Source organism: Lissotriton vulgaris, chromosome 8 (genome assembly GCF_964263255.1).
Source record: "Lissotriton vulgaris chromosome 8, aLisVul1.2, whole genome shotgun sequence".
In the NCBI taxonomy this organism is placed as follows: domain Eukaryota; kingdom Metazoa; phylum Chordata; class Amphibia; order Caudata; family Salamandridae; genus Lissotriton; species Lissotriton vulgaris.
The window spans coordinates 1155073339-1155096990 of NC_141696.1; the positions used below are offsets into that span (position 1 = coordinate 1155073339).

Here is a 23652-nt window from a genome sequence, read left to right on the forward strand (position 1 = left end):
AGAGGGTTTATTCAAACGTCTATTCCCTACTGTCCCTACTGTACTCTACTCTGCACGTTTCCTTTCCCCGACTCCTCCCTTTCCTGTCCCTCCCGCGTCTCCACCCCACAAATACTAGACTGCTTAACTGGCAGTATTACATCTCCCCTCTTCTTGAACAAATGCAAAAGACAATCATGTTGGAAACGGCTTGTTACCGCAATGTCACTGTGAACATGCTTACAGTTCTTCAATCAACCGCACAGGTCTCCGGATGGTTTGTCGCGGTCTCAGATGGGCGTCGGTGGTCTCACCGTCAGACTCAACGTGGGTCTCGTGCCTTGGTAAAACGCTGCTGGCTACTGCACTTTCACTAGGCACGATTCTTGACGGGTTGGCAAGGGCATCTTTGACTGCAGAAGAACACTTTTGAAAGTGAGACACATTTCTTGTGATTCTCTTGTCTTCAGACTCCGCGGTAATCATAGTTCCTTTTTGCTGGGTGACTACTAAGGGCTCAGCTCGATAACGACAGTCCGTTTTCTTCCGTTGCTCTTGTTTGACTAACACCCAGTCTCCTTCATGAATGGACGGACTCCGGGCTCTCCTCCGAGCATCCGCATATGATTTCATTTTCTCTTTGTTCTTTCGATCCGTGGCAACAATGTCTTCATGTTCATGCGTGTCAGACTGTAAGACATCATCCAGAGTGGGTATCCTGGTTCTTATTGATCGCTCCAACATTAGAGTAGCAGGGCACTTGCCCGTAGTCACATGTGGAGTTGTTCAGTATGCTCGCAAGACTTCGTTTAAGGCATCTTGGGAATCCTTCTTGTCATGTGTTGCCTGTTGGAGTGTCTTTTTCAGAGTGGCCATGAACCGTTCGACAGTTCAACCATTCCATTGGCCTGCGGCCACAGAGGAGTGATCTTACGATGCTTGAAATTGAGGTGTTTGGCGAATTCCCCAAATTCTTGACCGCTGAATGGTGGTCCATTGTCTGTCTTGATTGTTTTTGGTATGCCCCACGCAGCGAAGACTTCATCGAGGACAGCAATGGTAATGGCAGCTTTTGTTGACGAGACAAACTGGGCGATGGGGAACCTTGAGTATTCATCCATGACAACTAGGATGTATTTCCCTGATTGAAGAGGACCAAAGAAGTCTAGGGCGACGTCTTGCCAGATGCCATTGGGCAGTGTGGACATTTGAAGAGGAGCGGGAGGTTCTCCCTAGTTCACCAGTTGACACTGAGGGCAGTCTTTGAGAGTCAGTTCTACCATCTGATCCAATAACGGGAACCACACTCTCTCTCGGAGGGCTCTTTTGGTTGCCACTACCCCACGATGTCCTTCATGGGCCAGATTGATTACACCTTGGCGAAGTTGCATGGGGATGACTATTCTCTGGTCTCGGAGCACAAGTCCATCTGCCTCGACAGATAGTTAATCTCTTACATGTTTGAACGCACTCAGTTCTTGCCTCTCACTCGGATCCCTTGGTTCATCCTCCTCTAAATGCTGCCACGTGTTTGTTTGAAGACAGTGTTTCACTTGTTGCAGGATAGCGTCTTGATTGGTGGCATCACGGATGGCTTCCAGCGGGACAGCAGGGGGCCTGGCCTGGTCAACCACGAAATGGATATATTCTTCAGCTAGGGAGGGCCCTGATGTGCTTGTGACTTTAGGATGCCTCGACATGTAGTCAGCCGGATTGGCAGCCTTCCCGGGCTTGTGTATGTGTATTCCTGAAGGCGGATGCCCCATCGTTCTATCCTGGGAGGCATCTTAGCTCGTGTATTGCCAAAAATGGTGACTAAGGCTTGGTGGTCCGGGACTAACGTGAAATGTTTGCCATACACAAAGATGTGGAAATGTTCGCAGGCTCATACGACGGCTAGGCTCTCCTTCTCGGGCTGAGAATAAGCTCTTTCCGTGTCTGTAAGACTCCTGCTGGCATACGCAACAACGTGTCATTGGTCAGTGTCATGATCGACTTGGGCAAGGATGGCTCCTAGCCCAACGGGGCTGGCATCAACTGTAATTTCTGTTTTCCTCTTGGGATTAAAATATGCCATGTTGTTTGCTGATTCAATTGCCTTTTTAATTTCCTGAAAGGCTTGTTCGCATTGGGGTGTTCATTTGAGATTGCGCAATTGGTAGCTGATGGTGGCGTAGTCTCTTATGTATCTAGCACAATAACTTGCCATTCCTAGAAAGGATCTCACATCTCCTACGTCTTGAGGGCTCTTCGTTTCGTTCAAGGCTGCTACCTTCTCAGGATCTGGCTTCATCCCTGCTCCTGAGAATATGTGTCCAAAGAATTTCAATGTGGATTTATGAAATCCACATTTCTCCTTGTTCAATGTGAATTTAGCATCCAAAAGGGCATGACAGACTCTATCTAGTGCTGTGTCGTGCCCCTGCACTGTTGCACCGTAAACTAGGATATCGTCACTGTAATTCAGGGCATTTGGAATATGGTGGATTGTTGTTCTTATGGCTTCTTGAAATATCTCCGCGGCAGAGGAGACTCAAAAACTGAGCCGCTTATATCTAAAAAGTCCAAGATGAGTAGCAAATGTGGTGATATATCGTGATTTTTCGTGTAACTCAAGTTGATGGTATCCTTTGTTAAGGTCTAACTTGGAGAAGACTTGGGCTCTATTGAGGGACGCAATCATATTGCTCAGGTGCGGCCCGGGATGTCGCTCTCACTCAATGGCGGTATTGGGTACCCTCATGTCAACGCAGAGGCGCACTTTGTCTGAGGTACCCTTTTTTGGCACAATCACTACTAGCGAAACCTATGGAGTGGGCCCGTTTGTTCTCTCGATGTCAGCTTGCAGTAACTCTTGTAATTCCTCTTCAACGGCCCTTTGGAAGTGAAATGGGACCCTTCTGTGATGCTGAGCGACCGGCGTCACCTGCTAATTTATGTGTAAACTCAGTTGACAGCGAGCCATTTTCCCAAGCCCGGTAAACAGTTTGAAAAACTTGTGGATGATGTCCGGGTCGTCACTTACGCGGTAGAGGATCTCTACCAGCCGGAGTCGTTCAACGGTGGGGAGGCTGAGAAGACATTCCGCTTCTGGTCCCTCAATCACGTGTATATGAGCAGGCACAGTGTGGTTCTTGTAGGAGAGTGGTTGCAAATTTTCCTAAACAATGGAGTGGTTTTTTAGACATCTACGTGTACACCCTCACATGCGGTGGGCTTAGTGTGGGAGCTGGATTCATTCTACGATATTCTGTCACTGGAATGTAGTTCAGGGAAGCGCCACTGTTGAGCACAAACGTAGCTGCATGATCACCTACACAAATGTAAAGTCGCGGGTATTTCTTAAGTTGATCAGGATCGGCTACCATGCAGATGTATTCATCACTGTCTGGTGACGCAGGTGATGGTGATCTCGATTCTTGTGACGGCGACCTTCTCGACCAGTATGATCTGTGTGACGTCCCACTCGATTGTGAGGATCCTGTGGATGATCTTCGGTGATCTCGGACTGCTTTGACGTGATGGCGCGTGGTCGTTGGACGAGAAGATCTGCCATGGTCTTTCTGCTTGTCTCTACGATATTCTCCGCAGACATTTTCAAAATGATTGTCTCTCCCGCACTTCCGGGCGGGACACGCATCAGTGTGGGGAAAATCATATCCGCACCGGTAGCACTTGAGCGGACGATCCTGTCTCTTGTCTCTTTTGCTTGAGTCGTGACGTCTGCGACCCGTGTGTTGATGATGGGATTTTGGTCTAGACGTTCTTTGTCTGTCACGAGAGGACCTGCGAGTGGTGCGTGATTGAAGTCGGAAGGCTTGTTCACGCTTCTCCGTACGTTCCACCTGCATCTTCTTGGCGTGTTCTTCCGCCTGGTCATGAACTCTGGTCATCTCCTCAATCTCATCTAGGGTATAGCTTTTCTTTAGAAGTCATCGTCTTAGGGATTCTGATTGACAGCCTTCTATGATGCGTAACCTGAGAGCATCCTCATTAGAAAATGCGTCAAATTCACAGTATCGGGCCAACCGTCGAAGCTGTGTGATGAACCTGCTCATTGGTTCTTCTTTCTCTTGCGATGCTAGATTGAAAGTGTACCTTTCGTAATAGACATTCTTTTTGTGTAGAAATTTCCTATTCCGTGCATCGCGCACTTTAGTATATGATCCAGCATCTGCAGCGGGCAGTTCTTTTATGAGTTGACTAATCTCTTTTCCTACAAGATTACGTAAAACGATTAATTTCTGATCTTCTTCCGTTACATGGGACCCTTGCATAAAGTCTTCGAAATCTTCCATCCATTCTTGCCATCGGAGGCCCATTCCTCCTCCAGCCACAAGTGCAAGCCGTTCAGGTGGGCGTAAGAAGGAAACACCCATCATGCCTGGTCTGTTGGTGTCAGCTGGTGCTTGGGCTCTCCGTGATGGTGATCCTGACATCTTTAAGATTGGTTGTGTTTTGTTGTATATTCGTATTTTCACACAGTTACTTTGCTGGTTTCGCTTGGAATTTCACTGCACTTATCCACTAGTAGGGACGGGATGCACGTTAAATATCTGTTTTCTTTCCCTTCGTTACACTTCAGCCATCTCTGCACACGTTTCTGATGTTGAATAGCAGGGTTTAATCTTGCATTGGCTTGTGCTTATTGGAAAAATTACTGCTGCCTGACTTAAAGATGGCCGCCAGCTATCCCTGACGGGCTAGGTAGAAGGGCCTGACTTTAAAATGGCCGCAGTCGTCGAAATCTTGTTTCCCACGAGATTTGCTTTAATTCCACACGCCCCGAGGCCTCGGCATCAACGAGCAGGCACTCACCGGGTAGATGATCGCAGCAAATGGACTGGGCACAGCGCAGAAGACCGGGGTGGCCTCCCGGCATCGGCAGTCACTTCGTAGGCAGCACACGTGGCTGGGGGTGTGCACCCAGCTCTCAGCGCACGTCCGCGCTTGTGAATATCACTCCCGAGCTCTCTGCCCGTAAGCTGTGGGACAGAGTTGGGCGAGACCGTCGGCTTAAGCTTGCCGAGGCGGACGCCCAGATGAATTGCGCTTGTCGCGACGGCGACACCATGCACGGCGCCACGGGAACCAGTTGCACCAATTTCAGGGGAGCAACGCGTTTAGGCAATGCGATGCATCCCACCTTCATCGCCAGTTGTCAGATTCAAACTACAATAAGGACTCCGACTCAGGTATTCTTTCTAGAGGGTTTATTCACACGTCTATCCCCTACTGTCCCTACTCTACTCTGCCTGTTTCCTTTCCCCGACTCCTACCCTTTCCTGTCCCTCCCGCGTCTCCACCCCACAAATACTAGACTGCTAACTGGCAGTATTACACCATGGTCTTTGTGGGTGACTTTGATTACAAGGATCGACATCTCTCGAAGTCCTATTTGATCCAGCTAAAGTCCAGTTGACACTGGACTACTAGTCTCCAGTCACAGTAAAACCAGTGGTTCCCCCTAATCTGGCGATAACGCTCCTTCTGTGTGACCAAAGTGGCTCAGTACATTTTAGAGTCATTACACCAGTGCCTAGTAGTCCATATGAAGGCGAAAGGTGCGGGAGGGAAGAACCTGGAAATACTAGGTTTCCTCACAGCCGTCTCTCTTTTAGGGGACCCTTTTTCACTGACTACACAATTTTGTTTATTAAATATTTTCAGACACACTGTATGTTTTTAAGAGGTTGGACATCAGTAGCCCATGCAATGATTAGCGTTTTATAGTGTGTCATCCGTACTGTCTGGAGTGAACCCATCTAATACGCTGCTTCTTCACTAATGCTGTCTTTAATTTTATATTTTTTTATCAACAGCGAACAGGCCCTGAAGCATTTATCTGTTGTATGTTAAACGACCAGACATTGCAGTTTGCTTATGACATTGACCTTTTAAGTCTAGTGTATTATTCACAAAGGCATAAACAGAAAAAATCCAGCATTCATACAAATGAAAATCAAGAAGTACAGAAAAAGATACTGCACTTCAGGCCAACATAGAAAAGACATCGGTGGCACTTTCTTTTCAGTCCAAGCACAGAAGATTTGAAACTCACTTCCTGTGAGGATAAGGTCCATCTAATGTCACCTACAATATAGGAAGTGGGTTAAGATGTTGTCGGTGGAGGGTAGGGTCATTATACAAGAGTCTAGAGCTACTCAGATAAGAGTTATTTTCTTTGTTTCATGTTAGGCTCTTCGGTTATAGCCACAACCTGATGGCTCCAATATGACTCCATCCAATGGTAAACAACTCCAAGCCTTCATACAGTTAGCATCAGTCTATGCGTCTTCTCACAGTATCTATACTCCACATTCTACAGTGTGCTCTCTCAGCCCATGTGAACACAGAATAGTCACATCACATCATCTTCCCCTTTCCTTCCATACAGGACAAACCTGTAACATTGCAGATCCATATGTTCTCTTTTGTTCCACACAGGACAGTCGTCAAATGAATGCAACAGTGACCCAGAGACAAAAAGACAAACTCGTACACTTCGCAACACACTCATGTCCACAAAGATAATACACTCCATCACACTCACTCACTTTCACATACACAAAAGTGCATCCTAGCACTCCAACATGCCCAACATCCAGTCATACTTGTTGACAAAAACTAACTCGAATACTTAGGAATGGAAGAAAATCCCTACCTTTTTACCCAGAATCGCGCCTTCTGGCAACTGCATAAACATTAGCATTTAGTCTCAATTTCAACATACATTATCATACCACAAAATACATTGCAGTATCCTGTTGTGTGACAGTTACAATTCAATCCAAGAGAGCTGGACATAGACTTGTGAGGGTACCCTCCCACTTCACATAAACAAAGGAAAAACAGCTCGGAAGGTTGTGGTGTTTTCCAACTTTATTGCCAACACTGTATAAAACTATAATTAACTTAACCAAAAACTCCCCTCCCCTAATCCCGTTCCGTCCTTGGAGCAACATGATATATCCAGTCATGATCACCCTCGATGCAGCGTGCATCGTCTACTGGGGTTTCGACATCTATCGGTCTGAGTTAGTCACAGTCGCATCACTCTGTGCGGTACCCCCCCTCCTGGCCCGCTGGGAGGTCTGATCTTGGTCTCCCTGGAGATCTAATGACCTGCATCATTGTATATCTAATAGCATGAATGTCGCAAACTTCTGAAACTATGTGAAGCAAACCAAATAACCGCACAAAATATTTCATCCTATAAATTGCTTTCTAGCTAGTCACCAGTATTAAGTATAATCCAATATTAATACTACCTCCAATTTACTAACCACTAATAATTACTAACATAAATAAGCAGGGCTCTAAAAATGTTACTAGTCCTGCCGGTCTAGTAACTTGAAAAATCTCCTTGACCTAACTGTAACCTACTTGACCTCTGTCTCTGAAAGCCAAGCAAATGGGACAAGATTACAAGATTTAGGTTTAAATCTTTGTATTTGATAAGAAGGACAAAGGACAAACAAGATGCATCAAACAATATTGCCCAATTCTTGGGCCATAAACAGTTATAGCGCTATTCATTGCATCAAGAACAATCAAGAAGAACATCCCTACCCACCTCCCTTCTCCCCTCCCCTCCCGCCCCCCCCCCCTCCGCCCCATCACGACCATGAAATTTAGAGCACAGCAAGGCGATGATAGGGCGTCATAAGTCTACGAAAGAGACTCTGTCTCCCTGGAGAGACAAGGAAATACGCTCCATTCCAAGCACGTACCGCAACCTGTGTAGCCACCCTGTATCGTAGGTGCTTTGTCAGAGACCCAGAGTGACCATATATTCTTTAGTGCTGCCTCTATGGCTACGCCCATTTGTTGGCCTTTGCAGTATTTGAGGGAAAATGTACGTTTTTCCGAGACCCCTAGGATGATGTATTCCGGGGAGCGTAAATAGTGGTATCACAGTGTTGGTCGATCTGGTCCAGCACCTGTGTCCAAGAAGCCTTAATCATGGGGCAGTCCCATAGTTTGTGCAACAGTGTGCCTGCGGTGCCACAACCCCTCCAAAAGCTCGGGGAACGACTGGGATCGCTCTTGTGAAGCCTAGAGGGTGTGAGATACCAGCATGCCACTATCTTAGTAGCAAACTCCACACCGGAGATATTACGTGCAGAGTTCCATTTTTTAAAATATTTTTATTTCAGGAATTGATCATGGACAAATACAGTTAGATCGCATCGCATCAATCACATAACATGTGTCAAATGTCCATTCAATTATACAAGATGTCAGGCATATTATTTATTTTTCTTATTTTTGCTTCCCTTATGTTTACAACAACTCCCCCTCCCTCCAACGTCCGGCACTTTTCCATGTTCAACTGTAATCATAATCGTCCTGTACTGCGTCTGTATCTTTTGGATAATGTGTACTAGTAGGACCCTGCCATGTCCATTTTCACTCTCTGCACTAATGGCTCAAATTCACTTTATTATCTTCCTTCCTACTCCTGGTCATGCGTCATCCTTTGCAACTGGGTGAGACTGGGGGGAGAGGGGGGTGGGGGGGAAGGAGTGCGTGCAGGAACGAGAGAAGTGTGGGGGGGGGGTGGGGGGGAAGCGAGGGGTGGGTGGGTGGGGGGGAGAGGGGGTGGGAGGACGTAGGGGGAGGGGGGTTGGGGGTAGGTGGGGGAGGGGGAGGGGGGGACAACATCCACATCTCTAACTGTGGATCCCATCTCTGTTGTCTCCAACCGATGATGGAGTCATGCTATTATCAGCACCTGATTCAAAGTTTAAAAGCATTGCATTCCACTCCATTGAGATAGGAGTTCTCCGTAGGCCTCTTCGCTCCCTCTCGCTGTAATTCCATACTCTCCACCCTCCGCCACCGTAGCACCTCCCCGTGCCAAATGTCTGGGTCCGGTGGTCTAGCTGACTTCCACCTCATTGTTATTGTTCTCTTTGCCAGTAAGAGGGCCAAGTCAGCAAAAGCGGGTCGCTACACTCTTTTTCTTTTCGGTAGGGCCAACCACAATATTTTGTATGCCATGGAAGTATATGGCCGTGCTGGTGCAATCCTGGTCAGTTTTTCGTGTACTGTTGTCCAGTAGTACCCTAACTTGGGGCAGTCCTATAGCATGTGTATCAGTCGTGCGTCGTCAGCCCCACAGCGGGGGCACGTGTCTGTAGCATTGGGAAACATGGCATGTATCCGGTGTGGAGTGAGGTATGCCCTATGCAAAATCATTATCTGAATACATTTAAATTTTGGATTCCTCAAGACCTTTTTAGGGAATTTCAAGATTTTCCCACTCTTTGTCTCTAAATGCCCTGCCCATGTCTCCCTCCCATCGTTCACGGGTGGGTTGGAGTGAAATTGCCCTGCCAGTTCTAATGCCATTCGCAATCCATTTTGTCAAGTGGCTTCCTGTCCCCATTAAATACTGCATGGTGATCAGCGGGTTCGCGGGTGGCTCTGTACCATTTGGCGCCCAGGTCGATGTAATGTAATGCTTGACTCTGGCGTATAAGAGAAATAACCTCTCCGGAGTCTGATGCGTACTGTTAAAATCTGCGTGTGTCATAATAGTGCCATCAGCAAACAGGTCTCCCATCTGCAGGACGCCTGTGTCATGCCAAACAGTGAGTTCTCGCTCTGTCAGCGTACTTGTTCCAAGGGGAATCCCTAACCGGGGTATCGTGGGTGTGTGATCGTGGGGGGTGTCGCGGGCCGGAAAATCAGGCAAGGAGGCCGGATATAGTGGGCTATTTTTGAGATTTATTGTTATGAAAGCCAATATACAGGATGACAAAGGTAGTCCGGTAAGACGGGATGGTTCTTCCTGGTCGACGATCTTCTTTTGCCGGGTCTCGGGATGTTCTTCGTCTCCGCTGCTGGGGAGGTACCTCGGAGGGCAATAAGAGAGAGAGAAGGACCGTTAGACCGAACTGGGTCTCAATCGTATGCTGACACCGACACCGGGACGTGCGTGTGAAGAAAAGAAGGACTCGTGAGGTAGGGTTCTATGGGGAAGGGGAACGTACGGAAGACAGGGAAGTAGTTCAGAGAAAAGAGTGTTAGGGTGACGGTGGCGGGAAGAGGGGCGTTTACAAGGTGAAGTGCTTTACAATAATCCCAGTGCAGTTATCGTGCGACAAGTGCCTAAAGGTGAGAGAACTATACAATATATACACTGAACACCTAGCGTGTTCACGGGGAGGTTTACGTTACTCACGCGGTCTGCCGTAGCTCTCCAGTTGAGCTACGGCCGCTCTTCAGCCACCTCCTCAAGGGCTCCACCAGTCCTCCGACCACTCGTCTTCTTCGGCTTGATCTTCCTCTCGCTCTCCAACACCAGTCTGAGTATCCTGCCACAATGCTCCGACCTCGTCCTCACAGTGGCGTTCGCTTTTCACTGGTGCTGTCGCTGCCTCGGAGGTGGGACTTCCGAGTTCACGGTGACGTACTTCCGGTGCCTGAGGCCCGGTGATAGGTTCCTGGAACAGAGAGAGGGGCGGGGCACTGTGGGTCATGCTGTTCGTTCTGACACTGTTACGGACCCGAGGGGTTTGTCTAAAAGTGCGTGAGTGGGAAGTCCTTGACAGCGGTAAGGTTTCACAGGGGCACAGTCCAGGCGGGGGCGAAACAGGGACCGGGTCACAGGGTGCTTCGGAGGTCGCTGCATTCGCATACTTTACCGCTCTCTTCCAGCAACTAATAGCGAGTCTAAGCAGATGTGGTGTCGAACTGGGGACTTGAATCTTTGGTAGCAATAGTTTGTGTATGACGCTGCTTGCTCTATCAGTTTCTGTCATATTGAGCTCATGAAGGTTGCGGCCCGCCAGCCAGTAGGCTAGCCATTGTAGTGGGCAAGCGTATCCATACGCCATCATATCTGGGACTCCCATACCTCCTTGGGCAGTCGGCAGCTGTAGTTTGGCGAGACTAATGCGTCGTCTACCCGAGTCCCATATCAGCTCTGTCAGTATAGTGTTTATTGTTTTGAACATGTTTGTGGGGATCAAAAGCGGTAGATTTGTAAAGTAATATATGAGACTGGGCAGCACTACCATTTTTAGGTCTCGGTAATAAAGTCCGAGATTTAATGTTGTTTAGTAGGGCTTCAGAACCCGCCTCCCTGCCCTGTCTCTCCACCATTGGCTGGCTTCCTAAACGGAGGCCAGCCATTGGAGGAGAGAGCCGTCCCTCCGAATAGGCTCCGTCTTTTTCGGATTTGGGGGCGTAAGTTTTGCTGTTCTTTAGACAGTGACGTAGTCTGTCACTCAGAACCACAAAACCACGCCCCCAAATCTGAAAAATTTCAGAAGCTTAACGCCGCCATTGTTTCTGGGAACAGCCTCGCTGCCACATCTTTCCGTGTATGCGCAAGCCATTACCGCAATTTTGAACAGTCACTCGACAGTCCACTGTGTCCCACGATGGCAAAGAACTCTGTTTTATAGTAGTGAGCAGAGCAGATGTGGCCCAGCGCCTGCGGTTGCCGACTCGAGAGCTGAGGATCCCGGCTCGAGTCAGCAGCGCCGTGCAACATACTGTGATTCCGGCCGCCATTGTTTCTGGGAACAGCCTCGCTGCCACGTCTTTCCGTGTATGCGCAATCCATTACAGCCTATGGACTGACGCCCTTTCCGATGCCTGCCTGGTACCGCTCCTGGGGGCACTGAACCCAAATGTTGGAGGAAAGTAAAACCTTGATGTTTTTTCACGTCATCTCCGCGCAGAGCTCGGGCTTAGCCATGGACATTGTGTGCACGGAAAACTTTGGCAACCTGAGCATGAGCTCGCACATCCAGCTGCGCCAGGACGGCCGGGGGCTCTACGAGAAGGAGGCGGGCGCCGGCGAGGGCACGGGTGCCGAGCTCCTCAACTGGACAGCGGGGCCCCGGAACTTCAGCAACCTGACCTCCGAGGGCAGGCTGCCCGCTCCCGGCAAGAACTGGCTGGCCCTGCTGACGGCGCTGGTCATCGTGCTGACCATTGCTGGCAACATCCTGGTCATCATGGCCGTGCTCCTGGAGAAGAAGCTCCAGGACGCCACCAACTACTTCCTGATGTCCCTGGCCGTCGCCGACATGCTGCTGGGCTTCCTGGTCATGCCGCCCTCCATGCTGAACGTCTTCTATGGTGAGTTTGTCCTTATTTGCGCAACTGTGTGATCCTGAACGAATCACTGTTAACACATGCCTATGCGTTCTAATACCTGCAGACAATGGGGGGGGGGGGGGGGGAGCAGAGGATGTTTAGTTCGTAGTGTGGATGCTAGACGCCCCCTACATGGATTGACCCCGTTTGGGGCCTTTCGTGCTTCACTTAACATTGTGATCTTGGCCGATTCACTAAATATACGTGCACCTCCGTTCTGAATACCTGCAGGCGAATGGGAAGATCTGAAGGATGCACAGCTCCAAGCGTGGATGCTAAACATCCCCTTCATTGAGTGCCAGCGCTGGAACGTTCACCCCTTAACTAAAAGCTGTCCTGACTTGCAGGCGATTTGGGAGGGGGTGAGGGGGGTAGGAGATGCTGAGCGTAGAGGGGGCTTACTTTGTACTGTGGATGCTGATCATCATGTACGTTTAGTCACCCAGTTCGTGACCTTGCCTGCTTTACCAAAATGTGTGATCGTGGGCGAATCAGCTACAACAGTCGCCTAACTATATGCACTTGTACGTAGAGTGGGCTTTAAAAGGCAGTAACTGAAAGGTCTGTTTCAACCTTCGCCACTGGTACGAATGACCTTGGAAAAAGGATACGAAGTGATTGTCACTCGTCTCGGAAGCTCACCTGGATGAAGGTGATGCTGCAGTGATACTCCCTGCAGCAGGGCGACCCACATGATTTACTCCTTTCCCCTAAGCTGCATACTCCAGTGACCATTGTGCGTTTTGGCGGAATATAAAAAAAAGCGACATTTCCCATCTTAATTGGCACACGACTTCAAGCTATGTATTGTATTCTGACCGATGGATCTTATTTAGTGCAAAGGCGCCCGAGTGGGAACGCCTGCACTTTATGGCGCCCCTTTAAAAGTACATAAAGGGTTGTGACAATATTCTGATATAGCAAAAGAAAGGTGTGCTCCCAATGCTGTTTAGCAAAGGCGCTTGTCCATTTATATATGCACGTATACATTTCGTTTCGATATGCCCAGGTTCACATAATGTGCAAACATAGCAAAGGCATTAATGCATTTCACTCCTTCCAAGCCAGAAGGTAGCCTCTGAGCCACGCATTTTTGAGGTGCAGCCAATAGGAAGGTTTCCTGAAACTTACAGGGAACTTGTTCAAGCCCAGACCTTGACACAACGCGGGGTATTCTGTCAGGTCATATATTCTCCTCATGCCCCTATTCATTAAATGCGTAAGACAATGCACAAATAACCCGTCCCTGGTTGTACTATATTTCATAAACATAATTAATGTCTGTGTTCTGTTGCTGCTCATGTAGTGTGTTGAGAGCGTGATGTTACTTGCAGCAGGTTTGTACCTGCAGGCTATGTTTGCACTCCGAGATGCTGTGGTAAATAAACACCCCCTCACCGCCTTGACGTCATAACATGAGAGGTAAGTGCCGGTCTTGGGGTGGGAGGTATTGGTAGCATGTTTGTTTGTTGCTTATTGTTAGCAGGCATTCCACATCACTCTCAAACACACTACCTCACAACTTTACTCTCTATCTCACTAGCTCACTCTCTCTCTATCTCACTACCTCACTCTATCTATTTCTATCTCACACTTTCACTCCCTCACTATATCACGACTCACTCCCTCAAACAATCACTACATCACTCTCACTAACTCACTCTCTATCTCACTACCTCACAACTTCACTCTCTCTAACTCACTACCTCACTCTCTCTCGATCTCACTACCTCACAAACTTACTCACTGTTTCTATCTCACTACCTCAGAACATCCCTCCCCCTCACTACCTCTTTCACTACCTCACTCTGTCTCTCACTACCTCACTCTCTATCTACCCCTCTCACTACATAACTCTCTCTACCTCACTACTCCACTCTATCTCACTACCTCACTACCTCACAACTTCTCTCTCTCAAAACATCACTACCTCACTCTCACTACCTCACTCTCTATCTGACAACTTCTCTCTCTCTCTCTCTAACTCACTACCTCAATCACTCTCTCTCACTACCTCACTCTTTCTATCTCACTAAGTCACTTTCACGCTCTTTCACTACCTCACTCTCTATCTCACTACCTCACAACATCCCTCTCCCTCACTACCTCACTCTTTCACTACCACACTCTCTCTCACTACCTCACTCTCTCTCTGCTAATGCAATAGGTATCACATATGCAAAAAAAGCTAATGCCAATAGAAATGACAATGCCATTTATTTAGGGATACAAAAAAGATAAAACAATAATGAGCAATACCAATAGCTCTACCTATAATATTGCCGAGACCATTGCATTGTAAATGCTTGTTGAAATGGCCACTTTATCGGCCACTCTATCAGCCACTGACAGTGGCAGTGTGTTCCAAAACTGCACATGTGTCTTTAGGGCGGTAATCGCTCTACCCAGGTTTCCGTCTAGCATGTCCTTCCTCTCTCTGTATATTTGTATCCCTAAGTATTTGAAGGTCATCGCTGCCATCTGCAAGTGATATGGGGGAAACCGCAGTTGTGCGTTCTCCTCATTGGCGTTAAAACAATAACCATATGACTTAGCGTCATTTATCGTAAGGCCTGATATTCCCTGAAATTCCTCAAATATTTCCGGGATAGGGTCAAGACAGCCCCTCATGTCCCCTAGATATAGTAATATGTCGTCTGCGTAAGCTGACACCACATGTGTCACTGTATTCCTCCGTATCCCTCTGCGCTGGGCAAAAGTCTGGAGTTTATGTAATAGGGGCTCTAAGGCTAATATAAACAGGAGGGGCGACAGCGGACAACCCTGTCTAGTACCTTTCGCTGTACTCAGAGGTCCAGAAATACATTTATTAGTGCGTATCCGGCCAGTTGGATTTGTATACAACAGAGCCACCCATGCTGTGAACTCGGGCGGTATACCGAATCTACCGAATGTTGCAAACATATAGTCCCACCTAATGGAATCAAACACCTGTTTCAGATCTAATGATATGCATCCCTCCGTACCATTTGCCGCGTCTTCGTGCAGCATTACCTGGCTGAGCCTCCGTAGATTCATCGCCGTACTCCGACCGGGTACAAATCCGCACTGGCCTGAGTGTATTAGTTGCGGGATGTAAGGAGCCAATCGCGCAGGCAAGATCTTACTGAGGATCTTGTAGTCCGTATTTAGTAGTGAGAGCGGTCTGTAGTTTGCTAGTTGGAGCCCGTCTCTACCAGGTTTTAAAAGTAAAACTATCAGCGCCTGCAGTGTCGTAGGCGGTAGCCCATTGGAATTCAGTGTCTCTTGATATAATACATGCAATTGCGGTGCAAGTAAGTCTATATAGGTCGCATAGAACTCAGCTGGTAAGCCGTCAGTCCCAGGGGTTTTACCCCGCGGTAGAGCCCGGATCGCCTGCCTTATTTCTGCAATCGTAATGGGGCGTGCTAATTCCTTACTCTGGTCCGTTGTGAGCTGTGGCATCGTGAGGCCCGTCATAAAGGACTCCTATTGCTCGTCCGATAGCTGCAGATGCCCCCCATATAGTGCCTCATAGTATTCCTGAAATGTAGTGTTTATGTCTAGTTGTGTCTTAACCGGTGTTCCTTGTTGGTCATTCACTTCTAATATGGGGGTATACATGGGTGCATCTCGTATCAATCGTGCCAGTAAGGGACCTGACCTGTTAGCTTGTGCATGTTGTCTGCATGTGTATTCTCTATAGACTAGTACTCTTAATTCTTCGAGCAATTCAGCGTGGTGGACGTGTGCCTCCTGTAATTGCGTGAGTTGGTCATTCGTGCCCGCTGCTTCACTCTCTAGCATTGCCAGCCTCCCCTCTTCCTCCTTAAGTCTTTCCATTACTGTGTATCGCATTCCCACTTTCGTACCCATCGCAACGCCTCGTATGGACACCTTAAAGGCGTCCCACTCAATCTGTCTCGAGCTAGCTGTGCCAGCATTCATAGTGAAGTAGTGTGTGATAGCATCTGTTAGCGTGGATCTGAAAACCGTATCCTCCAGCAGTTCCGGCGGTAGGCGCCATGTTGGTATTGGGGTCGGGGTCCTACCCCAGCGTATTGTGATTTCTACCGGGTTGTTATGTTATGTTATGTTATGTTATATTTTATTTCTATAGCGCTCGGCTACTCCAACGGAGTGTCCCAGCGCTTTGTATTGGCAGCTCATAAAAAGAAAACATAGCAGATGAAAAACATTCAGAAGAGCAAGATAAAATAACTAAAGGGTAAAAAGCCACGTTTTTAAGCCTTTCCTAAAAGACAGCAGATTAGAGGTACTGCATAGGGCCAGTGGCAGAGTGTTCCAAAGCTGGGGCGCCCTCACACTAAAGGAGCGCCCCCCAATACGGGCCTTCCTAACTCGGGGGACCACCGCAAGAGACAGAGAATCAGAACGCAGAGCTCTGGTAGGGCGATAGAAAACAAGCCTGCGTTGGAGGTATTTTGCTCCCGAGCCGAAGAGCGCCTTATGAGCCAGGGTCGGCGCCTTAAAAACTATCCGCTGCCGGATAGGCCGCCAATGGAGTGACTGTAAAAGGCCGGACACTCTGGCTCGCCTACGGAGGCCAAAAATGGCACGCGCCGCCGAATTCTGCACGACCTGAAGTCGCTGCACAAGATAATCTGGGAGACCCAAATAAAGAACATTGGCATAATCCAATCTGGAGCCAATCCGTGCTTGCACCGTAATCTTCCTATGCTCTTCAGTGAGCAGAGGGAGGAACTTCCGTAGCATCCCTTAGAATGCCAAAACATGTGCCCATGAGGCCGAGGATCTGAGATCTCATCGTCAGACTGTTGTCGATCTTAACTCCCAGGTTTTTTGCCACCTGGGATGCCTGAGCTGGAGGAAACATATCATTCGGCCACCATGCCTGCCAATCCGGGTCTGAGGTACAGCCAAAGAGCAGCACCTCCGACTTGTCAGAGTTACATTTAAGGCTGTTCTGCTGAAACCAGTTAAAGACCGCCCGAGACAATCCCGGATGCTCTCTCCATCGAAGTCCTCCCCTTTCCTACACGTGAAGAGAAGCTGGGTGTCATCGGCGTAGGAAACGATCTGGGCCCCAAAAGACTCCGCCAGTGCCGCCAAAGGGGTCATGAAGATGTTAAAAAGAGTCGGGCTCAACACAGAACCCTGCGGAACTCTGACTCCCAGTGGCGGCATCTCAGCGGAGCTAGGGCGGACCCAGACCGTTTGTCGACGGCCAGCTAAGAAGATGTAAACCAGCTGAACACCGTCCCCCTCAGACCGATGTTGTAGAGTCTGGCGAGGAGCCCCTCATGGGGGACGGTGTCAAAAGCCGCCGACAGATCAAGCATGACAAGCATGGCTTTACCTCCAGAGTCCAGAACCTCCTTAATGGCCTCAGACACTTCTAAAAGCGCCATCTCGGTGCTCAAATTGGGCCGGAAGCCAGATTGAGAGGGGTGCAGCAGATTGTTCGTCTCCAGAAAGACAGATAGCACGCTGTGTACGTGCTTTTCCGTAATTTTTGCCAATGCTGGAAGGAGCGAGATAGGCCTGTAATTGGCCAACATCTCGGGGTCTAAGCCCGGCTTTTTGAGGAGGGGGATCACCATAGCCCGCTTCCAAGCCTGCGGGACCATCCCCACCCTCAAAGAGCGGTTCAAAAGTGGATTAACCAGTGGGTTTACCACCTCCGCCATCCTCGCCAAAAATTTGGCCGGGCAGGGGTCTAACGGCGACCCTGATTTAAGATTTGCCAAAAGTGCCAAAGATGTGGCAGGAGATATAGGCGGAAAGACACACAGGGCAGAATCCGGGGTGGGCGATGGAACTAACCCAACCCCGCTGCTGGGCTGAACTTCAACTGACCTCCCAGGGAAGGAGTCCTGGATCAGTTTGATCTTGTCTGTAAAGAACCTTGCAAGGTCACAGGCCCATGACTCAGAGGGAGCGGTTTGAGAAAGGTTAGATCTAGGAGTTATAAACTCCCTCACAACAGTAAAGATCTCCTTGCAAGAATTGGAGGCTGCCTCAAATCTCCTCGATAAATAGTCCTTTGTCTCGCGAAGGATATCACGGTGATAAGCTTTAATTGCAGTCCCATAAGCAAGTCTGGCCCTCGGGTCGTACTGAGAACGCCAGGCCCTCTCCGCCACCTTACACTGGCGGCGGGAGACGAGCAGTGCTTCCGTGAACCACGGAGCAGAAACCCGCTTAGAGATAGCCCGAGACGCCGACACAGGGGCTAAGTCGTTCAGCCTATCAGTCAGCCACAGCCTGAGCTAGCATCTCAGGAGTCACACGATGGAGTGCTCTGGAAACAGATCCCTGTGATCTGGGCTCAGTGCTAGACAATTTCTCCCTGCCCCGTATGCAGAACCTAGCCAGCTTGTGGTCGGACCAAAGCACCGGGACCAGCTCTATGTCCTCTAGGGGGGCCGTGGAGAAGACCTGATCCAGAGTGTGACCCTTGTCATGTGTGGGGCCAGAAAGAAAAGGCACCAGACCAAGGGGGGCCGTGATATCAAATAGCTTATTCACATCTGGATCCTCGCCCTCATCCATATGGAAGTTGAAATCTCCCGCCAACACACAGTGCTCCGCTCTCAAAGCTAGCCCTGCCACCGCTGCCTGAAGATCATCGAAAAAAGATCCCATCGGACCAGGGGGTCTATAGACCAGCAACCCTGTGAGAGCTTGATGGGAGCCAGAGTGATGGAGAATGCCAGAGACTCAGAACCAGTGATAGTTTCCCTCGGGATGATAGAACAAACAGCCTGCTTATTCACGACAAGAGCCACCCCCCCCTCCCCTCCCCTTCAATCTATCTTGGCGGAAGATATTATACTCTGGTGGAATGGCTGTCAAGACATCCGGATTGGATGATTCACCCAACCACGTTTCTGTTAACATCAAACATAATGGTTGTTCCGTAACAAGGAGGTCAAAGATCTCCAAGGCGTGTCTGCACACAGATCTGGTATTAAGAAGTAGGCAGAGATGTTTAGCTCTAACCTCTTCCCTCTGTAGTGACGCAACCGGAGCATAGCCGGGTGTCCAACCACATCCCGGGCATAACCATTTACCTCTGCAGCGACCGGGAAAGACTACGACAGGCACAGGAAACCTTTTGCAAGGAACGAAGTTCCAGCGACGAATAGTGTAGGGTTGTGGTCGGAGAACGTCTTCCCCATATGCACAGCAGATACCATAGACCCCAATAAGGTTCTGGAGCAGAAGATGCGATCTAATCTATCCTGGTGTGTAACTTGTGAGGCGGAGAATAGAAGGTGTATTCCCTGTGTAGTAAATTTTTGCTCCTCCATACATCGGTCAAATCCCAACCATCTGCCCATTGTGTGAGTGGCTCGCCTGTTTCCTACTCTCCTTTGCATGTAGTGGGGGATGTGACCTGTCGATGGAAATATCTAGGACTGCGTTATAGTCTCCTCCTATTACCCAGTCATACTCTGACCATGCAGCTAGCACCCTGCTAATTATGGCAAGGAACAACATCTGTTCTGTGTTTGGCGCGTATATACTGCTGAGCACTATGGGGGAACCGTCTAACGTTCCGCGTACAAACACGTATCTACCCTCTGTGTCCACTTTTTGCTCTATCATTTTGAAGGGAACGGTGTTCTTGAGCCATACAGCTGCTCCTCTCGAGAACGCTGAATAAGTAGTGGCGAACAATTGGCCCTTCCATTTCTTTTGTAGTTTGGCGCCCTCTGCGCCATTAAGGTGGGTCTCCTGGAGGTATGCTATATTCACCTGTCTCCGATTCAGCTGTGCTAGAATTCTATGCCGTTTGTGTACTGATCCCATACCCCGCACATTCCAGGTGCATAGCTTATATGTGCTAGGAGTCTCCTTGGCAGTGTGTGTCCATTATAAATGTCAAACCCAGTACAATTCGCTTGCAGTGTGTGTGCAGGAGTCATAAGTGCCGTTACTATATTAAACCCTCTAACCTTAAGGTCTCCATCTGAAAAGATCCGGGGACCAAACATCAGCGCCCAACGTGGGCAACTAATAAACTGAAGCGTGCTTTTGCCCTGGGGGATGTGGTCGGGCACACGCACTCACTAGGTATCCGCTGGTAGTTACAGCGATTTACCCTGTGTCTTATATGTATCCTGTTCCCTGGTTGCCCACCGCCGCCATCACACATAATCATCTTACATTACCAGGTGATGTCTTCAGAAGTTACAATTAGAATTCGTTCGCCACTTGTGCAGTGATTTTCGGGAACATTTGCAAACTAGTGACAGATTCTGACAGTTCCGTGTGTGAGTCCGAGGTGCTGCCCATGTCCGTTTTTTGTCTGGCATCATGCGCTGCCAGCGCATCTGTCGTAAGCAGAGTCCCTGCTGAATTCGACCTCGGCCTGCCCAGTGTCCTCCGCCCTTTCGCATTGGTTTTCTCCATGAAGGTGTCCCGTGTGTTGGGCTGCATTGCTCCTAGGCGAGATGGTCCATCCTCTTGGTCTTCCACCATGGGATCTTGCGTGTGCAGTGGTACTAGTGCTACATCCATCCACTCCGAAGCCTCCTCCGGGGATTTGAAAAAATAAGATTTGTTACCGTGCATGATTTTTAGACGGGCAGGGAAGAGGAGTGCATACTTCAGATTACGATCTCGAAGCTTGCGTTTCACTCCTAGGAAAGTCGATCTGGCCTTTTGGACTGCCGGGGTGAAAACCGGGTAGATAGATATCGTCTTGCTTTCGTACTTTAATGGAGCTTTCTCCCTGGCTGCCCTTAGCACAGAGTCTCTGTCCTTATAGTGTAGTAGGCGTGCAATCGGAGGTCGCAGTGGAGCTCCTGGTCTGGGCGGCTTCGGAGGCATTCTGTGCACCTGCTCCACCCTGTTTATGGGAGTAAGGTCGGTCGGTCCCACCACTGTCTTCAGCCAGTTCTCCACAAACTGTGTGGGGTTTCTCCCCTCGCTGCGTTCCGGGACGCCCAGTATGCGAACATTATTTCGGCGTGCGCGCCCTTCCGCCTCATCCACTCTATCTCTCAGCGTCCCAAGTTGCCGTTCCATGTTCTCCAGTCTCGTGGAGTGTTTAGTTTGTTGAGGGATCAGATCGTCCAGTGCTAGTTTGTGTTCCGTGATTTTCTCTGCCAGCTTGTTGTGGTCGGCCTTCAGGAGTGACAGGCCAGTTGACATTGCATCCATCCGTGATTCCAGTGCTTCTCTGGAGGCCCTTATTTCCGTCAAAATGAGGTCTAATTTGGCCTCCTGCATGTCCTTGCCCGTCGGAGGTATGATTTCATTGTTGGAAGAGGCCAGTGGGTCTTCAGAGCCAGTAGATTGTTGTTCGGCGTTCGCCACAGGGTCCTGTTGCTTGAGCCTGTTTCTTCCCATGTTTGCTTGTTTGATTGGCGCCACGCTCCGTTTTCTTGTAGATACGCTCGGGTTCCCACTTTGGTATTGACGGTGCTATTCATGCACTGCTTCCATATGCTGGGAGGGCTGGTGGTCTAAGCGCTCCGCAGGGGTCCCATCCAGTGGTGGCAGAGGTTGTGGGCGTATGTGCACACTTATCGCTCAGGCTGTCCCTGTACCACACTCACCCCGTGTGTCGATCCGATTTCCCCTGTGTCTTGTTAGGGGGGGGGGGCGTCCCCAGTACCACTCTCAGTGCAGACTTGGTTCGCGTTTTGTGCTGTTGACCGCACTGCAGTACAAGGGCGCAATGCTGTTGCCTCCTCTATGGTCAGGGTGTATGCATGGTGTGTCACATCAATCTCCGCAGTACTCGGGTTGATGGTGGGCCGCTAACCACTACTGATTCCGTATAGAGTGCTCTTCAGTATTCTGTGTTCTTATTACGGCGATTATCGGTGTGGCCCACGCCGTCGTGCAATATATGGTATCGGTTCTTTCCCCTTTGTTTAGCCCGTGGGATCGCATTGTTGTAGTATGCCTACGGCATGCAGCCGTACTCGGGCAGTTGATGGCACTCTTTGGGCTCATGCGTGCATTGGTCTTCTATGGCGCATTACAAAATGGCGCCCGTCGTCTTGTGCGCTGCGATCCAGAGTATTCCCCCCGTCTGGCCTAGCACACGGGAGGCTGTCTGGTACTCCTGGCTTCCCTCCGCTCGATTGCTTTCTCCAACCTCGTTCCCCCGTGCCGCTTACTTCAACTGTGGCACCAGCAGGTCTGGCGTTGTGGGACTGTTTCTGTCGGGTCTGCTCTCCGTCCCTGGGTCTCCCTGCGGAGGCCTACTTCGAGCCCGCTGCGCTATTTCTTCAATCGTCACCCCCGTGCAGGTGTTCCGTGGGGTTCAGGCGCTGTCCGTCACGCTCACAGGGGGTCATGGAGCGCACACCTCCATACTCCGGGCCGATGCCTCTGCCCATGCGTCGCACCAGGAACGCGCACTCCCTTTACGCCAGTCCGCGGCTTCCGTTGCTCAGCAAGGCCTCTCAGTTCTGGGCAGTTCTCCGCACGTCTCTGGAGCAGGAATCACTTCCAAAGTTGCTACCGTCGATCCCTCACTCCTTCATAAGCAATGGGGCGAAGGTGGGAGCCCAGAGGGAACAGGGGTCACAGGATATTTAGCGTATGCTCAGGGCATGGGACGGAGCTGACTCAGTTCACTTCCTCCATGCTTGGCCCGTAGCCACGCCCCACGTGCTGAGTTCCATAACCTATAAAAAATATCTTCCCATTCTTTCTGAGTCAGTGTTCGCCCCAGCTCGGTCTTCCATAGTTTTTGGCCCGTAGATTTGGCCACTTGTTCCGGGGACCATAACATTTGATATAATTCTGTGATAAGTCGTTTGGTAGACTGCTTAGAAAGCAGCCTCCGCTCGTAAGGGGTAAGCCATCTCTCAGCTCCCTGGTATACCTGGGGTTGCATCACCCAATGCCGTATCTGCTGATAGTGGTACCGCTCCGTTTTGGGTATGGCAAAATCGGATCGAAAATCATCGAAGGACATGGGGGGGGGAGGGGAGGGGGGGGGGGGCCAGTGAAAAAATGCCCTATAGACCTGCAGCCTTCTTTGTTCCAACAACCAAAAGCAGCTTGGTCAAGACTCGGGGTGAAGTCAGGATTATTCGTGATAGGGTGAGTGGCGATGGGAATGTGGTGAGACCGCTACGTGTAGCTGTGGCGTCCCCTTGCGTTTAGGGTGGCTCGTGACCAGCCAGCACTCGCTCCATAAACAGCCAGTGTTTTTCGGATTCCGGTTGGGCCCATTCCAGCAAGCAGCGTATCTGTGTAGCCTTATAGTAACAATCCAGGTAATGTATTCCCAAACCTCCTCCCCAGGAAATTTATAGCTCATCCACAATTTTTTGTCCGCCCAGACGAAGGAAGAGAATTCGGCCTGAAGCTGCTTCAACATGTCCGGAGGTGTCTCCACATGTAAGGTCTGAAAGAGGTACAACATTTTGGGAAGTATATTCATTTTAAGGGCTGCAACTCAGCCCAGCCATGAAAGACTAAACAGACACCAGCGCTGTAAGTCCCGCCGTGTGTGCGCTAGTAGGCGAGTGTAATTTAAGGAGACTGTCACTGCAACTGAAACTGCTAACGTTATTCCCAGGTACGGAATGGTTGTTTTGGTCCCATCTGATA

At 49.6% G+C, this 23652-nt stretch overlaps 1 protein-coding gene across 1 annotated transcript in view; it reads left to right on the forward strand.

Moving 5' to 3' along the window:
- The window catches only part of NUFIP1 (nuclear FMR1 interacting protein 1), a 210178-nt gene that overhangs the window by 1015 nt on the left and 185511 nt on the right, over positions 1-23652 (forward strand). The window lies entirely within an intron of this gene.